The following is a 14,550-nucleotide window of genomic DNA, read 5'->3' as shown; positions in this document are numbered from 1 at the left end:
GACCCCAACTTGGACAAACTTGAAAACTATGCCCATAATAAAAAATCTAAACACATGTTTAGATTCAGCATATCAAAGAACCCCAAGAATTCAATTTTTGCTAAAATCAAACTAAGTTTAATTTTGGACCCTTTGGACCTTAATGTAGACCAATTTAAAAAACGGGACTTAAAATTAAAAATCTAGAATATACAGTTAGATTTGGAATATCAAAGAACCCTTATAATTCAATTTTTGATGAAATCAAAGAAAGTTTAATTTTGGACCCTTTTGACCTCAATATGAACCAATTTGATAGCGGAGCCCACAAATAAAAAATCTAAATTCATGGTTAGATTCAGCATATCAAAGAACCCCATATATTCAATTTTTGTTGAAATCAAAAAAAATTTAATTTTGGACCCCAACTTGGACCAACTTGAAAACTGGGCCCATAACAAAAATCTAAACACATGTTTAGATTCAGCATATCAAAGAACCCCAAGAATTCAATTTTTGCTAAAATCAAACTAAGTTTCATTTTGGACCCTTTGGACCTCAATGAAGACCAATTTAAAAAACGGGACCCAAATTAAAAATCTAAAAACACGGTTAGATTTGGCATATCAAAGAACCCCAATAATTCAATTTTTGATGAAATCAAACAAAGTTTAATTTTGGACCCTTTTGACCTCAATATGAACCAATTTGATAACGGGGTCCACAAATAAAAAATCTAAATACATGGTTAGATTCAGCATATCAAAGAACCTCAAATATTCAATTTTTGTTGAAATCAAAAAAAGTTTAATTTTGGACCCCAATTTGGACCAACTTGAAAACTGGGCCCATAATCAAAAATCTAAATACATGTTTAGATTCAGCATATCAAAGAACCCCATATATTCAATTTTTGTTGAAATCAAACAAAGTTTAGATACTGGACCCTATCTTGGACCAACTTGAAAACTGGGCCCATAATCAAAAATCTAAACACATGTTTAGATTCAGCATATCAAAGAACCCCAAGAATTCAATTTTTGTTAAAATCAAACTTAGTTTAATTTTGGACCCTTTGGACCTTAATGTAGACCAATTTAAAAAACAGGACCCAAAATTAAAAATCTAAATACACAGTTAGATTTGGCATATCAAAGAACCCCAATAATTCAATTTTAGATGAAATCAAACAAAGTTTAATTTTGGACCCTTTTGACCTCAATATGAACCAATTTGATAACGGGGTCCACAAATAAAAAATCTAAATACATGGTTAGATTCAGCATATCAAAGAACCCCACATATTCAATTTTTGTTGAAATCAAACAAAGTTTAATTTTGGACCCCAATTTGGACCAACTTGAAAACTGGGCCAAAAATCAAAATCTAAATACATGTTTAGATTCAGCATATCAAAGAACCTCATATATTCAATTTTTGCTAAAATCAAACAAAGTTTAATTTTGGACCCTTTGGACCTTAATGTAGACCAATTTGAAAACTGGACCCAAAATTAAAAATCTAAATACACTGTTAGATTCGGCATAACAAATAAATAAATGTGATCAAAGATTTTACAAATCTAATGCGCCATACTGTGCAATTAAAGATTACTTCTTGAAATTTTTCAATATTTGAAATTTGAAAAAAAAATAATATTTGAAGAATAATTCTTTTTAATTTCTGAAATCTGAAATAAGAAAAAATTGACCCCCCACAATTTCTTTTTATCCCCCCCCCCCCCCCTTTTTTCCCCAAAAAAATTCTTTCCCTCAAGATATGGTCATAATCTCAATTCAAATTTCCAATGGAGTTGGCAACCATAATTACCCATTTAAATTTACCATAGTGCTAACTTAATCTATTTTATAATAGAATTAAAAATATAGTGTCAAATCTTTCATATGGATTTTTTTGTAAAAAAAAAAGATGCAACATTTGCAGATATTTTTACTGGTCTTCCTTTATAAATATGCATTTCTTTAAACATAATTTAAAAGCAGTGTAAGGGAAGTAACCAAAACGTTGTATTTGGATTACCTCCCTTACACTGTTTTAAATTATCTTTATTGTTCATTAACCATTACTTTATACATAATTTTAAAGCAGTGTAAGGGAGATAATTTCAATGATGAATTTGATTTATCTCCCTTACACTGCTTTAAATTATGTTTTGTACTAAAGTATTTGTCCATTAACCAGGACAACCTTGTTTTTCCCCCTTTTTTGCCCCTAATTCCTAAACGGTTTGAGCCATAACCCCCCAAAGCAAATCCTAACAATCCCTTTGTGGTATGGAAACTTGTAGTATAATTTCAGAGAGATCCATACACTGTTCCACAGTTATTGTCTGGAAACTAGAAAATGCTTATTTTTGGCCCCTTTTTGGCCCCTAATTCCTTAACTGTTGGTACAATAACCCCCAAAATCAATCCCAACCTTCCTTTTGTGGTATTTAACCTTATGGTCAAATTTCAAAAAGATCCATTCATTTAACTAAAATTAGAGTGCGAAAACCAGTGTGTATTCGGACGACGACGCCGGACGACGACGACGCCGGACGACGACGACGACGACGACGACGACGACGGCGACGACGCCAACGTCATACCAATATACGACCACAAAATTTTTTTGCGGTCGTATAATTAATTGAATTCAATAAGCTTTCTTTTGAAGAAGAAAGTGGAAAATGTAGTTTTAATTTCCTCTTATTTCTGATAGATGTTTTATTTTTGGATTAATAGATTATAAATGTCTATAAAAATTTATGAATTTGTTATAGTTTGCTTTATTATTTACCAGGATTGTTACATAGCATAATACATGATAATAAACTTGTGCATCTGTTTTCTGTTGACCCTCCCCCTTTTTGTTATTTCCAACACAGGTCACATATGTGTAGTTTTAAATTTTCACCATTACCTTCGAATGTAATATCCAATAAAAGTGTATAGCATGTATATGTCTTTATCAACTATGAAGCTCTGTCCAACGATAATTGCCTTTACTTTTTATTCACGGACTGAATGTAAATATCTGAATGACCTCATCGACCACATAATTTGTCCGGATTAAATAGAACAAAGAATACGTCGTGCCTTTTGGAGCATCATTGCAAAAACATCATGAACTCCTTTTACTATCTCGTGCATATACACACAGATCCTCTGTTCACCAGTTGAGTTTTAATCAGTCAAATTAAAGCTCACGATTTCTTACTCCTTTTGTTTATATTTTCATTTTGACCGCATAGCGAATAGTAATACACTTACGAGACAAAATATTTCTATGTTATCTAGATTATTATGAACAAAGTAAACGAAATATATAATAAAGCAAATCCAATTTTGATATATTTATATTAATATTATATCTGATACAAATGCTGATGCAAACAACGACAAAAGACTGTCGAATTATATATTTACTTAAGCGTAGTAATATTTGCAAGTGCTCTCTAAGGGAGATAACCGAGTTTTCGCGCAATTTTCAAACCTCTCTGCATAAGGAACTTATCATTTTTTATCTGGGAGGGGGGGCTGGTCAAAATGCAGGGGGGATCAAGTTTTTTTTCTGTTTGTGGACAAGGGGGGTTCAATTTTTTTTATAAATTCAAAGTGGGGGGATCAATATTTTTTGCACTTGGAAATAAGTAGTTCACATACTTCAAGAGACAAAATGTCAAGAAGAACATCACAACAGTCAAATTGAAATATATTTTAACACCATTCATATACAATTAAGTAAGACATCACAAGACTTTGGTGATGTAGGAAGCTGCCATTTTGTGTCATTTTGTCCTATATAAAATGCATAGGTGCTTTATAATCCGAATAATTCAGTTGTTATATTTCACTCACGTCGATCACTAAATTAACAAGCATTATTGCCAGTGTATCTTATTGTTTTCATTACAAGAGCCCTTTGGGTCCATTCATACTTCTCACTCCTTCAAAATTTGTAATTTTTAGGCTAATAAATCAAAAATTTGAGGTTACTATCACACATTTATGAATGAAATGTGACAATAAATGAGTAATTGAATTGTTCAAGCTGAAAGCATGAACTATCCATATAAAAGTTTAGCGACACAATGGAGGTTTCAATAAGGCCATATGTAAAACTTAAGTTTTAGCAGCGTTCAAGAGAGGGACATATAAATAATGTGTTGTTACTGTTTCAAAAAGTTTACTTTTTAATGTATATTTTTTACAGAGTTACTCAGAATCAAGATTTCTTTAATAGCCCAATATAGGAAATTAGAAAAAAAAGTCAGAAAAAGCTACTCAAAGCACTGGCTTGCTCTACCTACTAATATTCATGGAAGAGGCCTCATGGAAGAGCCCTATTTCAAGGCAATTTTCCCTCAAATAAGTTTTTGGACTCAATCCACTGAGAATATTTCATTTTCAATATTTCCTTGAAATAACACGATAAGTGATTTGCATGTTAAAATTTTGGCATGTTCAATAGAGGGGGGGATCACATTTTTCAAATGTTTTTACAGGGGGGATCAAATTAAAATAGTGAAATATTATGGGGGGATCAAGAAATTTTGTATGTATGATTTCAAAATGATCAGCCCCCCCCCCCCTCCCCCCTCCCAGGTAAAAAATGATAAGTCCCTAAATATAAAAAAAAAACAGCAAAAAAAAAAAAATCAAAGTTTTATTTATTGTCCATACATTGCAAACAAAGTAACACAAGCTCTAGTGAGCTTTTAAAATCGACAATATATATATATACAAACCTAAGAGTTGCGGCGTACCAATGATTCGTACATTCTCAGTCCTATAACATATGCCTTCACATTCTTATTTAATTTTTAACGTTTTTATACTGATATTTTTCTTTTTCTTTAATGCGAAGGTACACTTGTTAATTTGAAAATTTTAGCTTGCTGCGCGATTTTTGCCTTTCCCGATATGACATCGGGTGGCACATTGATCAGTAGTAAAAAAAATTAGCAAAACAAGTAAAAAGAAACTACCATGCAGAAATAAATATAGAAATAGAAAATAATGCCCCCGAGGTCATATGTTATAGGACTATCGTACATTCTTGCAATAAAACAAAAATAAAAACAAGGATACGTCCTTTAGAAAACTGGCGAAAAAACAGGAAACAAAAAGAAAATAAAAAACAAAAGCAACCACACAAAAACTCAGAATAAAACATGTAAAACAAACGAAGAAAACAAGAATTAATACAATCGGCCTAGAATGAAATTTTTTTTTAAAGAAATGTGAATAAAAACAGGTTTGGTTAAAATATTTGTTTGTTTGGTTGGTTGGCTAAACGCCAATGAGACAGCACAGGAAAAACCAAAGCTATATAAAGAACAACATGCGGTCTTAATTTAACAAAAGACAAGATGACTTAGTCTATTTAAGATTGCCTTCTGTCTAAAAAGGCCGTGCATGACATCAATGATTTAGCCTTTGGTGACATGGCTGAATTTATCAGAGAATATTTAAGTTTAGATTGATTGATTGGTGTTTAACGCAACTTTCAACACTCTTGTGCTATTTCGTGGTGGTCAGTTTTTATTGGTGGAGGAAGCCGGAGTGCCAGGAGAGAACCACCGACCTTCGGTAGGAAAACTGACAACCCTAGTCAATTAAGAGTGGAGTCGATTGCACCTGTCCCGTGCGGGATTCGAACTCACAACCTCAGTGTTGACTGGCTAGTGATACAGCAGTTCGACTACTTAGACCACTCGGCCACCGTGGCCCCTCAATGAAAATAAATATATGTATATTGGTATTTTATTTTTCTATCTTTCATAGTATGTTTCATTTAGTATCGTATGTCATATCGTAATATGTTTTGTTGTCTTTGTCGGGTATTGAAAGATATTTGCCGATTGGTTCCTGTCTACTGCCATAGCTTGCCATATTGTACTGTTAAAGATACCAGTCCAATTGTTGAAGACTCTATGCTTTCCTCTAGTAGTCTTCTGATTAATTTTCCTATTTGAACTTCCATTCCGAAAGTTATAAATGGAAAGGGAGATGAAACCTTTTTGTTATCGATCTCCATGGTGCTACAAGATTTAGAAATGGCTGCTGGAATTTTGCTATACAAATATTTATGAACATGACAAGTTCACTATGGAAAATTAAAAGTCTTATTCTCTTTTGTCGTAAAGTTAAGTTCTCAACCGTCTCTGTTGTTGATTTCTATGTGAACGCCAAAGAACAGACGTAACTGTATCCTGCATTCCCTTTTTTTATGAGATGGATATTATCAATATAAAATAACTATCACCACACTTTGAATTATTCAGTGAAAGCCTTTTATCTATAATATACTCAACAACTATAGAAAAGCAACACACCATTAAAGTCTTTGGAGTAAAAATATCTATTGCATATTACTTTTTTAAAAGTGATTGAAATACGTTTAAATTTTGTACACAAAGTTTCTGAAGTCAAAATCACCTAATTCTGTGACAATGAGAATTTCCTTATAATTCTAATATTGACATCTCAAAAACACTTTTTTAACCCCCTAAAAAACAAAAAAAATATTGACAAATTTGTGAAAACTAAAGTCGTATGTATTTTTGCACATGAAAACAAATCCCATCAATTTAGATATTAAAGTCCGTATGGTATCATTTTGGGTGAAATTAGTATGTGGTAAACCGACTTAATTATCAGCGACCATTTATAAACTACTGTTTAAGCTGTCAAATGAAAACGATGTAAAGTTTAGTTGGTTAAACCATGTTGAATCCATTTTTAATGAAACGGGATTATCTTTTGTGTGGTTATCTCAAACATGTATTAGTGACATTTGGTTAAAGAATACAATCAGAACATCACTCCAAGATCAGTTTCAACAAACATGGTTTTCAAATGTGCAAGCATGTTCGAAGACATTAAATTATCGAATTTTTAAGGATACTTTTGGGTTTGAGAACTATTTTGATATTTTAGAATTTCGTGATATTTATACTTTATGCAAATTTAAAACCATCAACCATAAATTACCCATTGAGATAGGGAGATGGACAAATATTCAGAGAGATAGAAGAAATTGTAAATTATGTAACTCTAAAGATCTTGGAGATAAGTATCATTATATTATGATGTGCACAGAGATGTCAGTAAAAAGAAACGAATGTATTGATAAAAAATATGTAAATCGTCCAAATATAATTATGTTTAAGAAAATTATGAATTTAAATATAAAATCTAAATTGAGAAAGCTGTGTACTTTCATTAGATTTATAAATTCCCATGTGTGCCCTCCTGGCTAAATACTATCAGTATAATTGTAAATAGTGTACATATTTTGCTCTGTGTATTCATGTATTTATGTCTGTATTATTGATGTCATGTAGTGTCTGTATACCATTGTAATTGCAAAGGTTTGACAGAATAAAGATATATATATAAAATGACTTTTCAGTTTCTTAATTGAATTATTGTCCAATGACCAATTTTAAATTTGACTTATGCCAGACTTTGTTTTTTTTAGTTTTGTGATTGAATTCTCCATAGTCGCCACTAGAATAAAAAAAAAATCTTTGTAAACTCTGCATTATTTTTTGAGTGATGCTTGAAATAGACCAGATTTTACCAATTTGTAGCCAAAATGCGAAATTGTGAAATTGTGAAATTACTCTATATTGTTAGATGCATGTAGTGCGCTGTTTGAGTTGATAAGTATATAATAAAATTGAGAATGGAAATGGGGAATGTGTCAAAGAGACAACAACCCGACCATAGAACAGACCACAGCAGAAGGTCACCAACAGGTCTTCAATGCAGCGAGAAATTCCCGCACCCGGAGGCGTCCTTCAGCTGGCCCCTAAACAAATATATATACTAGTTCAGTGATAATGAACGCCATACTAAACTCCAAATTGTACACAAGAAACTAAAATTAAAAATAATACAAGACTAACAAAGGCTAGAAATGAATGAATACTTACTTTATCAAAATGTTACACAATGAAGTTAAAATATTTTAATCCATTCTCTTCTCTATAGCAATTTTACAGCTCTTGCATCATTAAAATAATTCAAATGTGGAATATATATGAGATGTCATTTTAAAAACTATATTGAAAACTGTTATGCCTCGAATAATATCCATGGAGGTGACTATCATGCATCATTAATACAGAATCCAAGTCAAGTTAAAATAAAAAATTGAAATGAATAATTGTACTAAATTTAGAAAGCTAGAATTAAAAATCCGCATTAAAAAAACTGTGTTTATCATAGCTACCCATATGTCATGTTTAATACTTTTAGGGAAAAACTACAAAAATGTACAACATGAATTTATTAATTTGTGTATAAAAATCGACTGTTGGAAATTACTGTATTAGCGCCAATGAAAAACATTTGTACTATATAAATCAATGCATTCGTAAATAAAAACGTCGCCATCGAAAAAAATACACACCCCCTCCTTAAAATCCACACCTGATCCTTTGTTTCAAGGAGTCAGTCAGATAATTTGACATAGTATGTTCGATGTTTGTATTACATTTTTGATTTTCAAATATTTTGGTACCGAGCATCATTGACGAGACATCAATTGTCGCAATGCTGACCTGTTGAATTAAGATTGGTACTGTTTATGTAGGATAGAAATATATTTATACGTGTTGTCTGTCTCCTGCCTGCAGACAAAAATAGGGTATAGAGGCCAACTAACATAGAAGTGTATTTATCAGTAAATTATGGAAAAATGAAAAAAGAAATATTTTCAAAAATTTGCTTTGAACGTTGTTTTTTGATCGTGAAAATACTTCTGTCTAAGTTAAATAAAATTCCACGAGGCTTTTACACAGTTATTAATGTTTAAAAAAAAACTTAAAAATATACTGAAGTTAAATTTTAACAATACTTTACCAATGAAGCCGGATTGTATGATAGATATGTCTCCCTTTCACGACTTTCGTTGCAGCTACGCAAGACATTAAAATGTCAATTAATTTTTCGGAAGTTTTAATTTTCCTGATGTGCTCCAATAAAAGAATATGTATTTGCTGGGACTATTAGATATTATGTCCCAGGTATTTGTAACAGTTAAGAAAAAGATCGGCAATCATAGGAGAGCAGTAAATACACATTGGAATTCCGACAATTTAACGAAATACAATCTTGTCATAACAATTATAAAAAAAAAATCGTCAGATCAAACTCGTGTCATTGTCATGGAATAGAAGTTCCTTTATAACATAAGTCGCAAATGGAAGAAATATATTCTATGATATTATTTCTGCTGCAAGAAATATCATAGTATTGCTCGAATAAGGGGCACACACTATTTGTTCCATCAGGAAAAGATATTATTGCATTGCACATGTACACGAATAATGATTGTATGAATAAAGAAAGTTTAACAAGTTTATAAGAACGGACATCGTTTCTGAGAACAACCTTGTATATATATTCTTATGTCCTTTTTTGTGAAATGGTTCGGAAGTAAATAATTTTGGCATTAGAAGATGTAATTTGATTGTATATGTACTCTATAGATAAATAAAAATTGAGAATGGAAATGGGGAATGTGTCAAAGAAACAACAACCCGACCAAAGCGCAGAAAACAGCACAAGGCCACCAATGGGTCTTCAACACCGCGAGAAAATCCCGCACCCGGAGGCGGGCTTCAGCTGGCTCCTAAACAAAAATGTGTACTAGTTCAGTGAAAATGGACGTCATACTAAACTCCGAAACATATAAATGAACTAAAATTTAAAAAACATACAAGACTTACAAAGTCTTGCGGCTCCTGACTTGGGACAGGCGAAAAATGCGGCGGGGTTAAACATGTTTTGTGAGATCTCAGTCCTCCCCCTATACCTCTAGCAAATGTAGAATAAACAAACACACCGCAATACGCACAGTAAAACTCAGTTTAAAAAGAAATCTGAGTCCGATGTCAGAATAGGCAACAGAAGAAACTAAGCAAAATGGACCTCAATTAAACTGATTGATGTTTATTGCTTAACGCCCATGCAGTGGTATATATTTCATGCATATTCAGAATGAGAACATAAGTAGCTCTTGTTAAAAAACATTTTACGAGTGACATTGATTGTTAGTTATACTGAAATATTCATGACTAACAAGTATTTTTCTTGTAAGATTTTTATATGACATTGGTCAATGATAGGTAGGCTCCGCAAAATATTATTTATATTTCAATATCAAGGGTTGAAGATTTTGACTGATGGTATGTTATATAGGGCAGAAATTATGCTTTGTAAAAGGTAAACTATAGACCCCTCAACCGCCTCGGTGGTAGCGTGTTCGCCTCGAGTGCGGGAGGTCGTGGGTTTAAACCCCGGCCGGGTCAAACCAACTGAGACTTTAAAATTGGTATATGCTGCTTCTCCGCTAAGCACGCGGCACTAACTTAAGGAGTAAGATCAAAGACTGGTCGGCTCGGAGTCAGAATAATGTGTCAGGGTAAGATAACACATCTTTATGTGGACTGTTATTTTGTGAACTAGCTAAAATACGGCTCAGCGTGTCGGTCTAGTACAAGCAGGTTAAATGTTCATATTATGTTAACTTGTTCTCGGCCTGAATATACATATCAATTTGCCGCTGGACGTTAAGCAGCCATCCATCATCATCATAGACCCCCCAAAACTTACTGATTAAAGCTAGCTACGAGATACATTAAAAATTTAAATTATGATTTTTTTTTTTGTTCAATCATTAATGAAAGTGAAATAATAATTCGCTATTAGCAGCCAGTATGGTTCAATTTTGTCAAAATAAGCTAAGAAACATCGATGATGAATTATTCACTTGCAAGTGACTAATTCCACCTCATTGAATCCGTATTCATGTGAACTTCAATTTAACCACTTAGCTAGAGATGGATTGTGCATGATTGATGCGTGTTAGGCTATTTGATTGACTGATTCGATCCACAAAAAATCATTCTAATACAGGTAAAATCGAAAATTAATTTATCTTTTTAACCTTAAATTGAAATCAAACAGACATAGAAAAATCCATTTGCACGAGGTCCATATATCTGTTTATATTTATGTTTATGTTTATATCGTGTTATGTGACCGTCGGTTGTTTTCGGGGTCATTTCGATAGTTAATTAGATGGCGTCTAGACTAAAATACACACGAAACGAAGCTACATACTATCGAGGCCATGCCCTGTAAATTGTTTATTTTAGACTTTTTATAATTTGGATAAATGTTTTACATTGTTATAAATCTAATATGAGAATTTAAGTCAAATCGGTGAACATGAATTTGACAGCTAGTGCCCTTTTAAGAGAAAACAAAAACAAAAAAGATGAAAGATTTTAGTATAGACCTCACTAATGGTCAATTGAGGAAGAAAGCTATGATATACTCATTAAAGGACATAAAATCCTTTTGATATATAAGTATTATCCATTTTACTATTAAAAAAAGTTCAAACTACATTTAGATTGCTAAATCAATAAGCCTGTTGTAAACATGTATTTCAATTGATTACAAACAAGATTACAATCACCAAAGATGGTATTAAAAAGTACAGTAGAATAGTTTGAAGTACTAGTATCTTATAAGTCAATACAAATCTTCAGCACAATTCAAAATCGAAAATGTATCTGCTGTGGCTGGGACTAAATACTTATCTTTTTTACTGTTACAGAGGAAAATATTTGAATTCTGTATGATGACGCAATTGAGTCAGTCACAGTTAAGTGACAATTTGAGTCAACCCTGAGTGCATTTATCTATAGTCTAGGGGTTGGTCCAAGGGACCCCCCCCCCTTTTTTAATTTTATTTAATCATCTGAACGTTTCATCTGTTCTTGAGGTTGGAACCCTTTTCAAAATGACTGGATCCACGCCTGAACCCTGTGATCACTTTAGATTAACTCCTTAGACCACTGGGCTTCAAGATACTAAGGAAACACAATGTTCTTTCACACAAACACCGAACTTTGAACAAGAGGTGCCTCCATAACATTTAAAGAACTCTCTGGTTAAAAAGCATTTTATTCTTGAAATAAGGAAATTCTTACAAATATGTAAATGTATGCTAAATACCCGGTATTCTTTTGTCAAAAACTTACAAATTAAATTCCGTTTCTGGTCAAATGAAGCAATTTTCACATTCATGATATCATAGCAAAATCAAGAGTAACATTTCTGCAATTTATTTTCATGGTTTTAGCAAAACAATCATTTTGATTTTGAAAGGCCATGTTGAACTCGTCTATCCCATCGAATTTGAGATAAAGGATACAACAGATACAGTTAAGTAGGCCTCATATCTCGACTTACATCTAGAGTTTGACAATGACAGTCGGTTGAAAACAAAACTTTACGACAAAGAGATGATTTCAGCTTCCCAATTGTGAACTTCCCATTTTTATGTAGCAACATTCCAGCAGCACCTGCATACGGAGTATATATCTCCAAGTTGATACGATATTCCAGGGCTTGTCACTTCCTATCATGATTTCCTTGACAGAGGGTTGCTGCTCACAAGGAAGATATTAAAACAAGAGTTCTAAGTGATGAAGTTGAAATCGTTCCTTCGTAAATTTTATAGACGCCATCACGAGTTGGTTGACAATTACGGAATATCCGTTTCACAGATGTTCCAATTGTCGTAACTACAATCCCGTCCCTTTCTCCCTGAATGTGACCTACCGAATTAGATTTATCACCAGGTTTTTCCTAACATGAGGGTGCAGGATCTGCTTACCCTTCCGGAGCACCTGATATTACCCCCCGTTTTTGGTGGGGTTCGTGCTGCTCAGTCTTTGTATGTTGTGTTTTGTGTACTGTTGTTTGTTTGTCTTTTTCTTTCTAGTTTAGTTGTCAGTTTATTTTCAACTTGTGAGTTTGAATGTCCCTTTGGTATCCTTTACATCTCTCTTGACATTTTTTTTATTTTCTTTTATGAACTAGATTGGTACTAATACTTTTGACTTATTTGTATCTGGTATATTTGACACAAGAGCTTTAGATGAAAAATACATACTACACATGAATGGCTCAAACATAATATTATATTGGACGACTGATTCATGCTCAATGTCCAGTAGAAGATATTAGTTTTTCCTGTGATGTCAAGATATATTGTATATACTAACTAGTTTTGTGATGCTCATCCATTGTGCACGGACAATCTCTAGCTTGGTTAAACCAACGACTTTAAGATTGGTATTTGCTGCTTTTTAACAAAAAGCACATGGCATTTAGGAGTTAGAACTAGGATTGGTTGTCTGAGAGTCAGAATAATGTATATGGGTGACATGTGTTTCCTGCAGTCTGTTACCTTGTAAACAGCATGTTTAAAGTCTAGGTCAGTGTGTCAGTGTTGTACAAAGGAGGGTCCATAGCATTTACTGTAAATTCAGAAATTATTGCGTGCATTTATTATTGCGATTTTGTCATTTTAGACTAAAATGCGATTTTAATTTTTGCGATATTGAGAAAAATCCTGTTCAAGTCATATAAAAAATTTCAAAATGCGAGTTTAAATTATTGCGATTATAACCCTGTCGCATTTATCGCAATAATTTCTGAATTTACAGTACTTGAATATGAATTTAATTTGACAATGAAAGTCAAATATCATCATAATGTATAAACTCTCGTCTTGAAATGGAAGAGAAAAACATAAAAATTCATGATAGGAAATCCCTTCACAAAGAAACAGTAATTTACTGCTTGATCTCGGTCAGTATCTAGATGACTGTTAGTTTTTAAGTCAATGGGTTGCAGTGTCATTGACATATAGCCTCATCTCCTTTTATTCATATATTACTTTCATATTCAGCACAATAAAATGTAAATATCATAAGAATACATACATGTAATATACCCTCTTTTGTTCTTGAATGATATCTTCACTTATCTTGCAAGGTTTCATTTCACAAGAAGACATACTTTATTACCACAGCAAGATACATAATTGAATTTGAGCTGACCAATAACAGCTTTTAGTACTGGGTAATCTGAATGGCATCTTATACAAATGTAAGAGACTCATTTGAGGATTAATTATTGTTTTCATTTAGTAATATGATGTACAACTGATTGGAGTTGGATTTTATGTCATGGAATATTCTTATATGTTTGAATGATCCCTGATTGTGGTAAATAAGTATGGAAGAGAAAAGGAAATCATTGGGGCAAAATAGGCTTAAATCTATTACGAAAAATACTGAATATACATTTCAAGTATTTGTCCTGAAATATACATAATTGTCTTGAAAAGTACATTACATTAGTCCAAATTGACTTAATTTTGTATAAAAATAATTAAGGCATAAATGGAGTTCTATAAATACAAGTTTAACCCTGCCACTTTCTGTATATGCCTGTCCCAGTGGTTGTCTTTTGTTACTGTCCATCATTTTTGTATTTGGTTTGTTGATTTGTACATAATGATTGATTTTCTCTTTTAAATTACATTTTGTCATGTCTTGGCTTTTTATAGCTTGCTATGCAGTATGGGTTTTGCTCATTGTTAAAGGCTGTACTGTGACCTATAGTTGCTAACTTCTCCATCATTTGGTCTTTAGTGGATAGTTGTCTCATTGGCAATCATACCACA

The 14,550-nt window shown here is 32.5% G+C and overlaps 1 protein-coding gene across 1 annotated transcript in view; it reads right to left on the bottom strand.

Annotated features, from left to right (window-relative positions):
* LOC127712700 (signal peptide peptidase-like 3) overlaps window positions 1-3,226 on the bottom strand; it is a 48,752-nt gene extending 45,526 nt beyond the window's left edge. Inside the window, exon 1 of the mRNA XM_052219302.1 lies at window positions 2,905-3,226. The gene's annotated coding sequence lies outside the window, so the exon portion shown is untranslated. The remainder of the gene's footprint in view (window positions 1-2,904) is intronic.
* Window positions 3,227-14,550: the final 11,324 nt, after the last annotated feature.

The sequence above is a fragment of the Mytilus californianus genome, unplaced genomic scaffold, assembly GCF_021869535.1.
Source record: "Mytilus californianus isolate M0D057914Y unplaced genomic scaffold, xbMytCali1.0.p SCAF_8, whole genome shotgun sequence".
Taxonomy (NCBI): domain Eukaryota; kingdom Metazoa; phylum Mollusca; class Bivalvia; order Mytilida; family Mytilidae; genus Mytilus; species Mytilus californianus.
Note: the sequence above shows the minus strand (reverse complement) of the source record. Positions and strands in the feature narration are given on the sequence as shown.